This window comes from Piliocolobus tephrosceles, chromosome 17 (genome assembly GCF_002776525.5).
Source record: "Piliocolobus tephrosceles isolate RC106 chromosome 17, ASM277652v3, whole genome shotgun sequence".
In the NCBI taxonomy this organism is placed as follows: domain Eukaryota; kingdom Metazoa; phylum Chordata; class Mammalia; order Primates; family Cercopithecidae; genus Piliocolobus; species Piliocolobus tephrosceles.
Genome location: NC_045450.1, coordinates 65,920,382 through 65,931,886, shown reverse-complemented (window position 1 = coordinate 65,931,886; position 11,505 = coordinate 65,920,382).

Sequence of the window (11,505 nt, the reverse complement as noted above, 5' to 3'; positions counted from 1 at the left end):
GGTTGAGAGTTTCTCCTGAGAGGTGCTAACTTACAGGCACTTCCATCCTGTCCCACATATGCAGAGGGAGGCAGAGCCACAGGTGCCTGCATGGCAGGTTTGTGGGTTAGGGTGAGCACTGACCGTGTCTGCTACAGTCCTCAAAAGATGACTCAGCCCAGGCTAAAGCATGCATGCAAGAAGATGTTCAAAGTTGTGTTGACTAGAATAGCAAAACCAAACAAATGAGAAACAGATGACTAAAAACCACATGTGTCCAGCAAGATGGGAATGATTTAGCAATGTCCAGTCAGTAAAAGGAGGCTGTGCCACCACCGTGTCAATTTCAAAGCCCATTAGCAACATGGAAAAGCCTTCCTGTCTAATGCTAAGCATGAAATGCTTATGAACTAATCACAGACACTACAGTTGTGCCTGGGAAAACACCTGTCTTCAAGGGAACAAGGTGTACGAAGGAACCCTGAAGAAATAAAAATGTGTTGGGGTAATGGAACCATGAGAATTCTTCTGCTATGTCCTCTTTATGATCTAAGGGAGAACCAAGATTAAATATGATTGATAAGGCTGCCAATTCCTACAGAGAAATATACTCCCCTTCTCCTGCCAGGGCGTCTCGGATTCCCTCCCAAATAGACTCCTTGAGGCCGTGTATGATGGCTCACACCTGTAATCCCAGCACTTTGGGAGATCGAGGCGGGCAGATCATTTGAGGCCGGGAGTTCAAGACTGGCCTAGTTAACATGGTGAAACTCCATCTCTACTGAAAATACAAAAATTAGCCGGACGTGGTGGCGTGTGCCTGTAATCCCAGCTACTCAGGAGGTTAAGGCAGGATAATTGCTTGAACCCAGGAGACAGAGGCTGTAATGAGCCAAGTCGGTGACACTGCAATCCAGCCTGGGTGACAGAGTGAGACTCTGTCTCAAAAAGAAAGAAACAAAACCCCAAAACAAATACATTGCTTGCTCTTAATCTTGGTCTCAGTTGGCTTCTGAGGGACCCAAAGTAAGATGGGACTGTTGCCCAGAATGGAATGTCTGGGCCGCAAGGCATAACTATCTTTATGGTTCTTTTTATGGACTCAATGCCTTATTTTTATGTTTTTATTTTTTGACACGGAGTTTCGCTCTTGTTGTCCAGGCTGGAGTGCAATGGTGCGATCTTGGCTTACTGCAACCTCCGCCTCCCAGTTCAAGCAATTCTCCTGCCTCAGCCTTCTGAGTAGCTGGGATTACAGGCGTCCGCCACCATGCCTGGCTAATTTTGTGTTTTTAGTAGAGATGGGGTTTCTCCACGTTGGTCAGGCTGAGTCTCAAACTCCTGACCTCAGGTGATCCGCCCGCCTCGGCCTCCCATAGTGCTGGGATTACAGGCATAAGACACTGCGCCCGGCCTCAATGCCTTATTTAAACCAAACTTGCTGTCTTTCTGTTTTCATGTTGTTGATCCCACTTAGAGGCTCAGGCAGCTGGATCAGATCATTGGAAATATGCTCACAGGGTCCAGCCATGTCCTGACTACTTTCAGTGGCGCTTCATCCACACAGAGGTTAAGGGACATTGGGAGCTGACATCAACAAGAACACTTGCCCGGGAGCCTACAATTTATCAGAATGTAAAGAATGTGAACATGGAATTTAGCCTGCAGATTTGCATTTGTTATCAAATGTCCCCACGCAGGTTCCATTAGGGACATAAATTAAGCCTTTACCCTTTACATTATCACTGCGTGTGACTTTCCACATAGTTTTCGAAGGAAAGTTATTAGAAGGTTGACCTCTAGAGATAACAGGCCTGTTCTGCTCAGCCTGTGTTCCAGCCTGACTCAGCAACAATCCTGCATCCCATCCCGGGCTCTAGCCCTTCCCCATTATCTGTCTGGCAGGTCACTCCAGAAGGATTGCGTGGTTTCTAGGAAAACGACAGAGGCAACAGGGTAATCTCCAGGGACCTGGGAGATGGGGCCAGGTTGGCAAATGTTCCTTGAGTCTTATTATGAGCCAGTCATGGGATAGACAGAGGGACTGGTTTAAAAGATGTCCCTTCTCTAAGAAATTCACAGAGTAAAACAACCCAAATGTCTATCAACTGATGATAGATAAAATGTGGTTTATCCATAGGATGGAATATAATTCAGCCATAAAAAGGAGTGAAGTACGTGCTACAACGTGGCAAAACATGATGAAAACATGATGCTAAGTGAAAGTAGCCAAACACAAAAGTCCACATATTGTATGACTCCATTTAGGTGAAACGTCCAGAATAGGCAAATCCATAGCGTCAGAAAATAGATTAGAGATACGAAAATTAGCCAGGCGTGGTGGCACGCACCTGTAATCTCAGCTACTTGGGAGGCTGAGGCTTGAGAGTCACTTGAATCCAGGAAGTGGAGGTTGCAGTGAACCCAGATCGAGCCACTGCACTCCAGCCTGGATGACAGAGCAAGACTCTGCCTCAAAAAAAAAAAAAAAAAAAGAAGAAGATTAGAGGTTAGAAGTAGTCAGGATAGAGGAGGGACAATGGGGAGAAAGAAATAGTGACTTATGTCAGAGCCGGTTAACAACTTAAACCCAAATATTAGACAACTGCGTTCTCTAACGTCTCTGGCTGGAGGAATGATATACCTGACACCTTTTCTGAACACTCCAGAGTCTCACCACATTGCAAGGCTCCCTCTGTAACCTCAGATTACTAATTTCTTATGCAGACCACATCATTCCAACTCTGGGCTTTTTTTTTTTTCTTTTTCCTTTTTTTTTTTTTTTTACAGAGTGTCATTGTGTCACCCAGGTTGGAGTTCGGTGGCATTATCTCAGCTCACTGCAACCTCCACCTCCCAGGTTCAAGCGATTCTCCTTCCTCAGCCTCCCTAGTAGCTGGGATCACAGGCACATGCAACCATGCCTAGTTAATTTTTTGTATTTTCAGTAGAGATGGGGTTTCGCCATGTTGGCCAGGCTGATCTTGAATTCCTGACCTCAGGGTGATCCACCCGCCTTGGCCTCCCAGAGTGTTGGGATTATAGGTGTGAGTCATCTCGCCCAGCTCTTGTATGTGTTGTTTGTTTGTTTGTTTGTTTGTTTTTGGCTGTTGTTGTTGTTTTGTTTTTGTTTTATTTTTTTGAGATGGATTTTCACTCTTGTTGCCCAGGCTGGTGTGCAATGGCGTGATCTCAGCTCACTGCAACCTCTGCCTCCCAGGTTCAAACAATTCTCCTGCCTCAGCTGCCCAAGTAGCTGGCATTTCAGGTATGCACAACCATGCCCAACTGATTTTTTGTGTTGTGAGTAGAGACCAGTTTTCACCATGTTGGCCAGGCTGGTTTTGAACTCCTGAGCTCAAGTGATCCACCCGCCTCGGCCTCCCAAAGTGCTGGGATCGCAAGCGTGAGCCACTGCGCCCAGCCTCTTGAATGATTTTTATGAGCTACATTATACACATACAAATAAATTTTAGATATGTTTTCATGCAAATGGGATTGAACTATATGCGATATCTCATACTTTGCTTTTAATATTAACAAAAATCTCTCCAGGTGCAGTGGCTCACGCCTGTAATCCTAGCACTTTGGGAGGCTGAGGTGGGTGGATTGCCTTAGTTCAGGAGTTCAAGGCCATCCTGGGCAACTTGGTGAAACCCCATCCCTACTAAAATACAAAAAATTAGCAGGGCGTGGTGGTGCGCATCTGTCGTCCCAGCTACCCGGGAGGCTGAAGCACGAGAATTGCTTGAACCCAGGAGGCAGAGGTTGCAGTGAGCCGAGATGGCGCTATTGTACTCCAGCCTGGGCAACAGAGCAAGATCTCTGTCTCAAAACAAAGAAACAAAAATCTTAGTGGTCCTTCCAAATTTGTAGAGGAAGAATTTGTTCATTCTGAAAGTGGTTACATATGATAGACCATGTTTTGTGAACCCATTTCCTATCAATGGACATCTAGATTGTTTCCAATTTTTCTTTTTTAATAAATTCTGCCAAGAATAACCTTATTCATATGATATTTCACACATGTATGAATTTACCTGTTGGTATAATTCCTAGATGTGCAACTGCTACATTATAGAGTTTGTGCTTTTAAATTTTTTATAGATATTATCACATTGCCCACAATAGAGATTGTACCTATTTACCATCAGCAAGCGGAGCAAAAGCCTGTTTCCCCACATTTGGGGAGATGTGTTTGGAAATACTGTCGGAGGCCAGACCATACTAAGCCTTGTATACAAAGTTAAGAAATTTGAACTTGATCCATGGAAACCCACGGGAGGGTGTAAGTAGTGGCTAAGGATGGTCAGTTCTGAGCTTTGAGTGAAAGCTGATTTTCGTGATGACATCCAATACATTTTTTAGGGGATTTTTCTTCTCCGGAAGGCATGCGTGATGAATAGTGTGATGAATCAAGGAGGGGACCAGACATCCATTAGGATTTCAGCCATGCTGGCGAGAGAATGGCGATCATTTGGGCACAGCTGCCACTTGGCACAATGGGCTTGGATATAAAAGCAACTTGGTTTCTCTACCGTCTTCCTGCCTTCCTGCCATTCTCTAACCTTCCTGCCCTTTTTCTTTTATCACACGCTTCCCACATGCTGATGGCTTTGCACGAAACATACAGCCTTCGGGGTAATGACATAAAACCAATAGCAAGGACTTTTTATCCACCGCTAACAGTTGACTGAAAGATAAGCAGACAGGTGATACAGCAACTTTATCTTTCCCGAGAAGACCATTTGACAAATTAATAGGCATTGGAGCAGGCATTGAACAAAGAGCTGGGTGACGCAAAAATGCAGACACTGTCAAGCTGAGCCTTTTGTTTCTTCAACAAAAGGTAGCTGCCATTATCTGATGCACAGACAGAAGGGAAGATGGATGATGGCTGGATGTGAGGGCACCCGCATATGAAAGTCCCAAGAGCGAGCTCCATCCAGAGGCCCCAGCAGTGCTTCAAGCATGAGTGCGGTGGGCTTGGTACTCCTGGTGCTCGCTTGGAGGCTTGGGGCCGCCACTGCTAAGCCGGAGGAGGACAGCTTTTGCTCTAAGAGCCAGGTGGCCTTCAGAGATGCTTGCTATGAATTTATGCCAATTGCACGCACCTTCCGTGATGCCCAGAGCTGGTGCGAGGGGCAAGGAGGCCATTTGGTCTTCATTCAAGATGAAGACACCCAGCGGTTTCTGCAGAAGCACATCTCCCAGGACAGGGAATGGTGGATTGGACTCATGTGGAACTTGGCACAGAATGGAACCATGGAAGGTAGGTGCCGTGATCGCTGTGTTTTATGAGAAACTTGTGCTTGCAATTCTTGCCATCACATCTCACCCAAAGCAACATGGAACAAATTAATATGTCCTAATTCTTATGGTATGGATACCCTTCCCTTTGGTTGTGTTGTGGATTAAATAAAATAATTCCTGTCTAATGCCACCTAGCACAGAATCTGGCACATCACTGATGCTCTAGAAATGCTCACTTCTTTGCCTGTTCCTAATAATAATACTCTGACTGCTTTGGTTCTTGCTAGAATAGTACCAGACACTATCCTGAGTGCTTCATGGTCACTATCATGTTGAATTCTTACAATAACAATGAGAAAAATTATTATGTCTCCATTTTTTTTTTTTTTTTTTTTTTTTTTTGACAGAGTCTCTCTCTGTCTCCCAGGCTGGAGTGCCGTGGCGCAATCTCAGCTCACTGCAACCTCTGCCTCCCAGGTTCAAGTGATTCTTCTGCTTCAGCCTCCCGAGTATCTGGGATTACAGGCGCATGCCACTATGCTTGGCTAATTTTTTATATTTTTAATAGAGACGGAATTTCACCATGTTATCCAGGATGGTCTCGATCTCCTGAGCTTGTGATCCACCTGCCTCAGCCTCCTAAAGTGCTGGGATTACAGGTGGGAGCCACTGCGCCTGCCCTTATGTCCCCATTTTACAGATGAGAAAACTGAGTCTCAGAAAATAATAACTAAGTGATTTTTTAGTGTCCTACCTGTCTTTCCTCACTTCCTGTGAGACTAAAGCAGACCAAGTGCTTAGCATAGTTCCATTAACAGTCTAATTTTAATGGTCGTGAAAATCTTTGTCCTCCTTTATTCTCTGAAGGCTCCTTCCCCCACCCAGTGCAGTCAGGTGAGTCATTCTCTGTGAGCCTGCAGAGCCCTGTTCACAATTCCAAGGCAGTGCCTTTGGTGTGGCTTAAAAGGCTTAGTTGTCTGTCTCCCTCCTATACTATGAGTCCTTCAAGGAAAGAACCATGCTCTGGACATTTTTGTTTTCCCAGTACCTAGACGCAATTGAGAATGGAAAAGGAGGCTGGGCGCGGTGGCTCATGCCTGTAATCCCAGCACTTTGGGAGGCCGAGGCAGATGGATCACTTGAGGTTAGGAGTTCGAGATCAGACTGGCCAACGTGGTGAAACCTCATCTCTACTAAACGTACAAAAATTAGCTGGGCGTGGTAGCACACACTTGTGATCCCAGCTACTCAGAAGGCTGAGGCAGGAGAATCCCTTGAACCCAGGAGACAGAGGTTCCAGTGAGCCAAGATTGTGCCATTGCACTCCAGCCTGGGCAACAGAGTGAGACCCTGTCTCATAAAAAAAAAAAAAAAAAAAAGAAAGAAAGAAAGAAAGAAAGAGAAAGAATGGACAAGAAAACATTTGCATTCAAGCCTCACACGCTCACATGGACCCCACGAGGTAAGCGTATCTACTCTCCTTTCACGGAGGAGGAAAATGAAGTCTAGAGAGAAAAGACGTGCTCAATATGACACAGCTGGTGGTGCACCATGGGGTCTCTACCAGTCAGAGCAATGCTAAGCCTGACTTTCCTACTGGACACCTTGGTACCCAGAGGTTCTCTTTGTCCCTATATAAGCTACTGGGTTTGAGAAATGAGACATGGCACGTGCTGAACAGCCACAGAACGACACCAGAGTGGATGGAAGTGTTTTAATAAATGAACCACTGGGAAGCTCATTTAAGAAAACCCACAGCCAAGGGGATTTGAATTCTTAAGATGCCCCTGCAGGCAGTGTCTCCTGAATGGTTTCTTGAGGTGTAGATGCAACAGTTGCCGAGTTCTGTGTATTGACCATCCATTCACATCCAGCTGGAGGAGCTGTGCCTGTTAAAACCTCTCCAGGGATACTGCGTGGTTATTGCAGAAAATGAGGTAGTTCTAACTAGGCTGATAGGTAACAACCTCCAATATTTAATGTCGTTTAAGAAACAAGGGCCAGACACTGTGTGCAATCAGATGGCCTTTGTGTAAATAGATTTCAGGCACTCGTAAATGCTGATGTGTGAATACAATTCAATTCAGCCTGGAACCGTTTATGAGAAACGTAACAATGATGGAGAAGCCCATAGGTTAGAGCGGGAAGATACTTTCATTTTATACCGTTTGTACCATTTGGATTTTTAAAAACCATTTCATTTGCATGAATTTCTTTCAATAAATTAATAATTATGTTTTTGACTACTCATAATAAATTTTTGTTTTTTGAGACAGAGTCTCACTCTGTTTCCCAGGGTGGAATGCAGTGGCACCATCTTGGCTCACTGCAACCTCCGCCTCCCAGGTTCAAGCGATTCCCCTGCCTCAGCCTCCCTAGTAGCTGGAATTATGGCTAATTTTTGTACTTTTAATAGAGACAGGGTTTCACCACGTTGGCCAGGATGGTCTTGAACTCCTGGCTTCAAGTGATCCATCCACCTTGGCCTCCCAAAGTGCTGGGATTCCAGGCATGAGCCACCACGCCCAACCCATAGTAAATTTTTATATTTAGTGTTTTCTAGCTCTCTGGTGTCCTCAACATGGTTCTGTTTTACACACACACACACACACACACACACACTCCTCTTCAAGAGTTACATCAGTATTTTCAAGGATCTGAAGAGGCTCAAAGTAACAATAACTGCTTATGTTTTAACTCAGCACTGCCCAGGTGTACTTGGCTTATGAAGAAGATGATATGTTAAAACATCCCATGGCCCACTTCTGGACTGTGTTATTATTGTTATTTTGAGACAGGGTCTTGCTCTGTCTCCCAGGCTGGAGTATAGGGGTATGATCATGGCTCACTGTAGCACCAACCTCAGCTCAAGCAAGCCTTCTAACTCAGCTTCCTGAGTAACTAGGACCACAGGCACCATGTGTGACTAAAAATTTTTTTTTTGTAGAGACAAGGTCTCTCTAGGTTGCCCAGGCTGGTCTTAAACTCCTGGGTGCAAGTGATCCTCCCACCTCTGGGATGTTGGGATCACAGGCGTGAGCCACCAGGCCTGGCCCCTGGCTCTTCCTTAGACTGTGGTCAGGGCCAGGTGTGGTGGCTCATGCCTGTAATCCCAGAACTTTGGGAGGCCAAGGCGGGTGGAGTTTGAGCTCAGGAGCTGGGGGCCAGCCTGGGAAACATGGCGAAATCCCTGTCTCTACCAGAAATACAAAAAAATCAGCCAGTCATAGTGGCTTGCACTTGTGGTCTCAGCTACTCAAGAGGCTAAGTTGGGAGGATCACTTGAGCCTGGGAGGCGGAGGCTGCAGTGAGCTGAAATGCACCACTGCGCTCCAACCTGGGTGACAGGGCAAGACCCCATCTCAAAATAAATAAATTATCAATTATGGTTAGACGGAGCTGGCAGCCTCATTTATTTAATCAAAACACCTTCTGCAAGCTCTGCAATTTGGTGTTCTATTGAGTGTTTGAAGATGACGGTGAGGAAGAGACCTTTACTGCTCCTGGAGAGAGAGATCTCCAGCCCATCAACATTAACTGCTGACCTGCTGCACGGCAGCGGCAGAGCAGGGGTGAGCCCTGCGTTTGTATAAATGGAATTTGAAGACAGTTGCTGAGTCCTGGTGGTCGTGTTGTCCTTCCAGGGCCGGGGACTTGGTTGGACACCTCCAATGTGACCTACAGCAACTGGCACGGAGGGCAGGCCACCGCTGCCCCTGACACCTGCGGCCACATCGGGAGAGGCCCTTCCTCCGAGTGGGTGGCCTCGGACTGCTCCCAGACCTTCGCCTTCGTGTGCGAGTTCCGTGAGTGGCCCCTGCCCCGGAGTCCCCATCTCCCACCCTGTCTCCCTGCCTGCCTGCGGGCCTCTCTGCAGGCTCCCCTATCCCTCCTGTTTCTGCCTCCATCTCTCTGACCCTGTCTTTCTCCTGCCCCCTCCTCTGTCTCAGTTTTCTCTGGGTCTTTCTTCCCCTTCTCTTTTTCTCCTACTCTTTCTGTTTCTCTCCCTTGGTCTCTGGCTTTCTTCCTGCCTCTTTGTTCTCTCCATCTCCCTCTGGCTCTTCAGGGCCTGCCAGTATCTGTCTCTGTCTCCCTACTGAAGTGCTGACCTGTATGTGTTTTTCTGAGCTCACCTCTGTCTGCGGCTTTCTCTCCCTGTCTCTATGAATCTCTCTCTGCCCACGTGATGCTCCGTCGCTCATCCCTGCCCTCTCCCCATCCACCTGCCCACCTTCCTGCCTGCCCACCTGTCTGGTCTCTGTTTCTGTCTTTCCAGCTCTCTTTTTTGTTTTTTTTTGAGATGGAGTCTTGCTCTGTCACGCAGGCTGGAGTGCAGTGGTGTGATCTTGGCTCACTGCAACCTCCGCTTCCTGGGTTCAACTGATTCTCCTGCCTCAACCTCCCGAGTAGCTGGGATTACAATGCGAGCCACCACCCCCGGATAATTTTTGTATTATTTTAGTAAAGAGGGGGTTTCACCATGTTGGCCAGGCTGGTCTCGAACTCCTGACCTCAAGTGATCCGCCTGTCTTGGCCTCCTAAAATGCCGAGATTACAGGGGTGAGCCACGGAGCCTGGCCTGCATGAGGGTTAGTATTACAGTGGGGGCACAGAGAAGCTAACTAACTTGCTGAAGGTCACACAGCAGTGTGTGACTGGGCTGGATCTGATCCCAGGGAACCTAGCTCAGCACAATGCTGCCAACAACATACTCTGTTTCTTACCCCTACCAAGCAGCTGCTGAGTTCTTGCATCTCAGCCTAACCCTCAGGAGCCTCCTTTTCCCGTGAACCAGCACTTGCCTGTCTGTAACCATGAGCCCCCTAATATCTTGCCTTCCCTTTGCCACAGGAGCTGGCCAGAGCCTGGCCTGCAAGGGACTCAATGCCACCATGCACTGCGGCTCGGGGCAGGTCATCCAGGTCCAGGATGCCGTCTATGGGCGCCAGAACCCCAATTTCTGCACGCAGGATGCCGGGCGTCCCTCAGATCTGGAGCAGGGATGCAGCTGGGCCAATGTCAAGGATGAGGTGGCAGGTAGGGCCCAAGGGCTCTGCAGCTCTGGTTGCCAGCAGAGGGCAGTTGCTGGTATTCTGTGCTCAGCAAAGGGTTCCAGAAGCCTCTGATAATCTTCATGTCTGACCGTGGGCCTCCAACATGTGGGAAAAGTGGCCAGTCCCTGCCCATGGCACGGAGCAGGGAAGCAGAGGGCTGTGGCCCACCCACCCCGACTTCAAACCCTGTCATGGATCCGGGGGGCATGGTGTGCCTCAACCCCTGCTGGGTGCAGGAAACACCACTTTTTAAACTTAATTTTTGAATTTTTGAAATACTCCAAACATATAGACAAGAATAGAAAATACTGTAATGAACTCCCACAAATCTGCTACCCACCTTTATCAGATCTGAACACCATGCTGCATTTGCTTAAGATTCCCTCGGTAGAAAAATGAATACAGCTGGGCATGGTGGCTCACGCCTGTAATCTCAGCACTTTGGGAGGCTGAGGTGGGTGGATCACCTGAGGTCAGGAGTTCAAGACCAGCCTGGCCAACATGGTGAAACCCCATCTCTACTGAATATACAAAAATTAGCCAGGCTGGTGGCACACGCCTGTAATCCCAGGTATTTGGGAGGCTGAGGCAGGAGAATCGCTTGAGCCCTGGAGGCGGAAGTTTCAGTGAGCCGAGATCAGGCCATCACACTCCAGCCTGGGTGATAGAGCCAGACTCTGTCTCAAAAAAAAAAAAAAAAGGAAAAGAAAAATGAATACAACACTAGGAGACTTCTGTGGATCCCTCCACAGTCCTGTTCCTGTTACGAATTCAGTGTTTCTTAATCATGTGCATGCTTCGTGCTTCTCTATTTTCTTTCTTTTTTTGAGACAGAGTGTCTCTCTCTTGCCCAGGCTGCAGTGCTGTGGCCCAATCTTAGCTCACTGCAATCTCCGCTTCCTGGGTTCAAGTGATTCTCCTGCCTCAGCCTCCCGAGTAGCTGGGATTACAGACGTGTGCCACCACTCCTGGCTAATTTTTGTATTCTTAATAGAGATGGGGTTTCACTGTGTTGACCAGGCTGATCTCGAACTCCTGAGCTTAGGCAATCTGCCTGCCCTGGCCTCCCAAAATGCTGGGATTATGGGTGTAAGCCACCACGCCTACTTTATTTTCGCCTTCTATGCATGTATCCCTAAACACTACAGAGTGTTGCTTTTGCAGGGCTTTTATTTATTTATTTATTTATTTATTTATTTATTTATTTATTTATTTATTT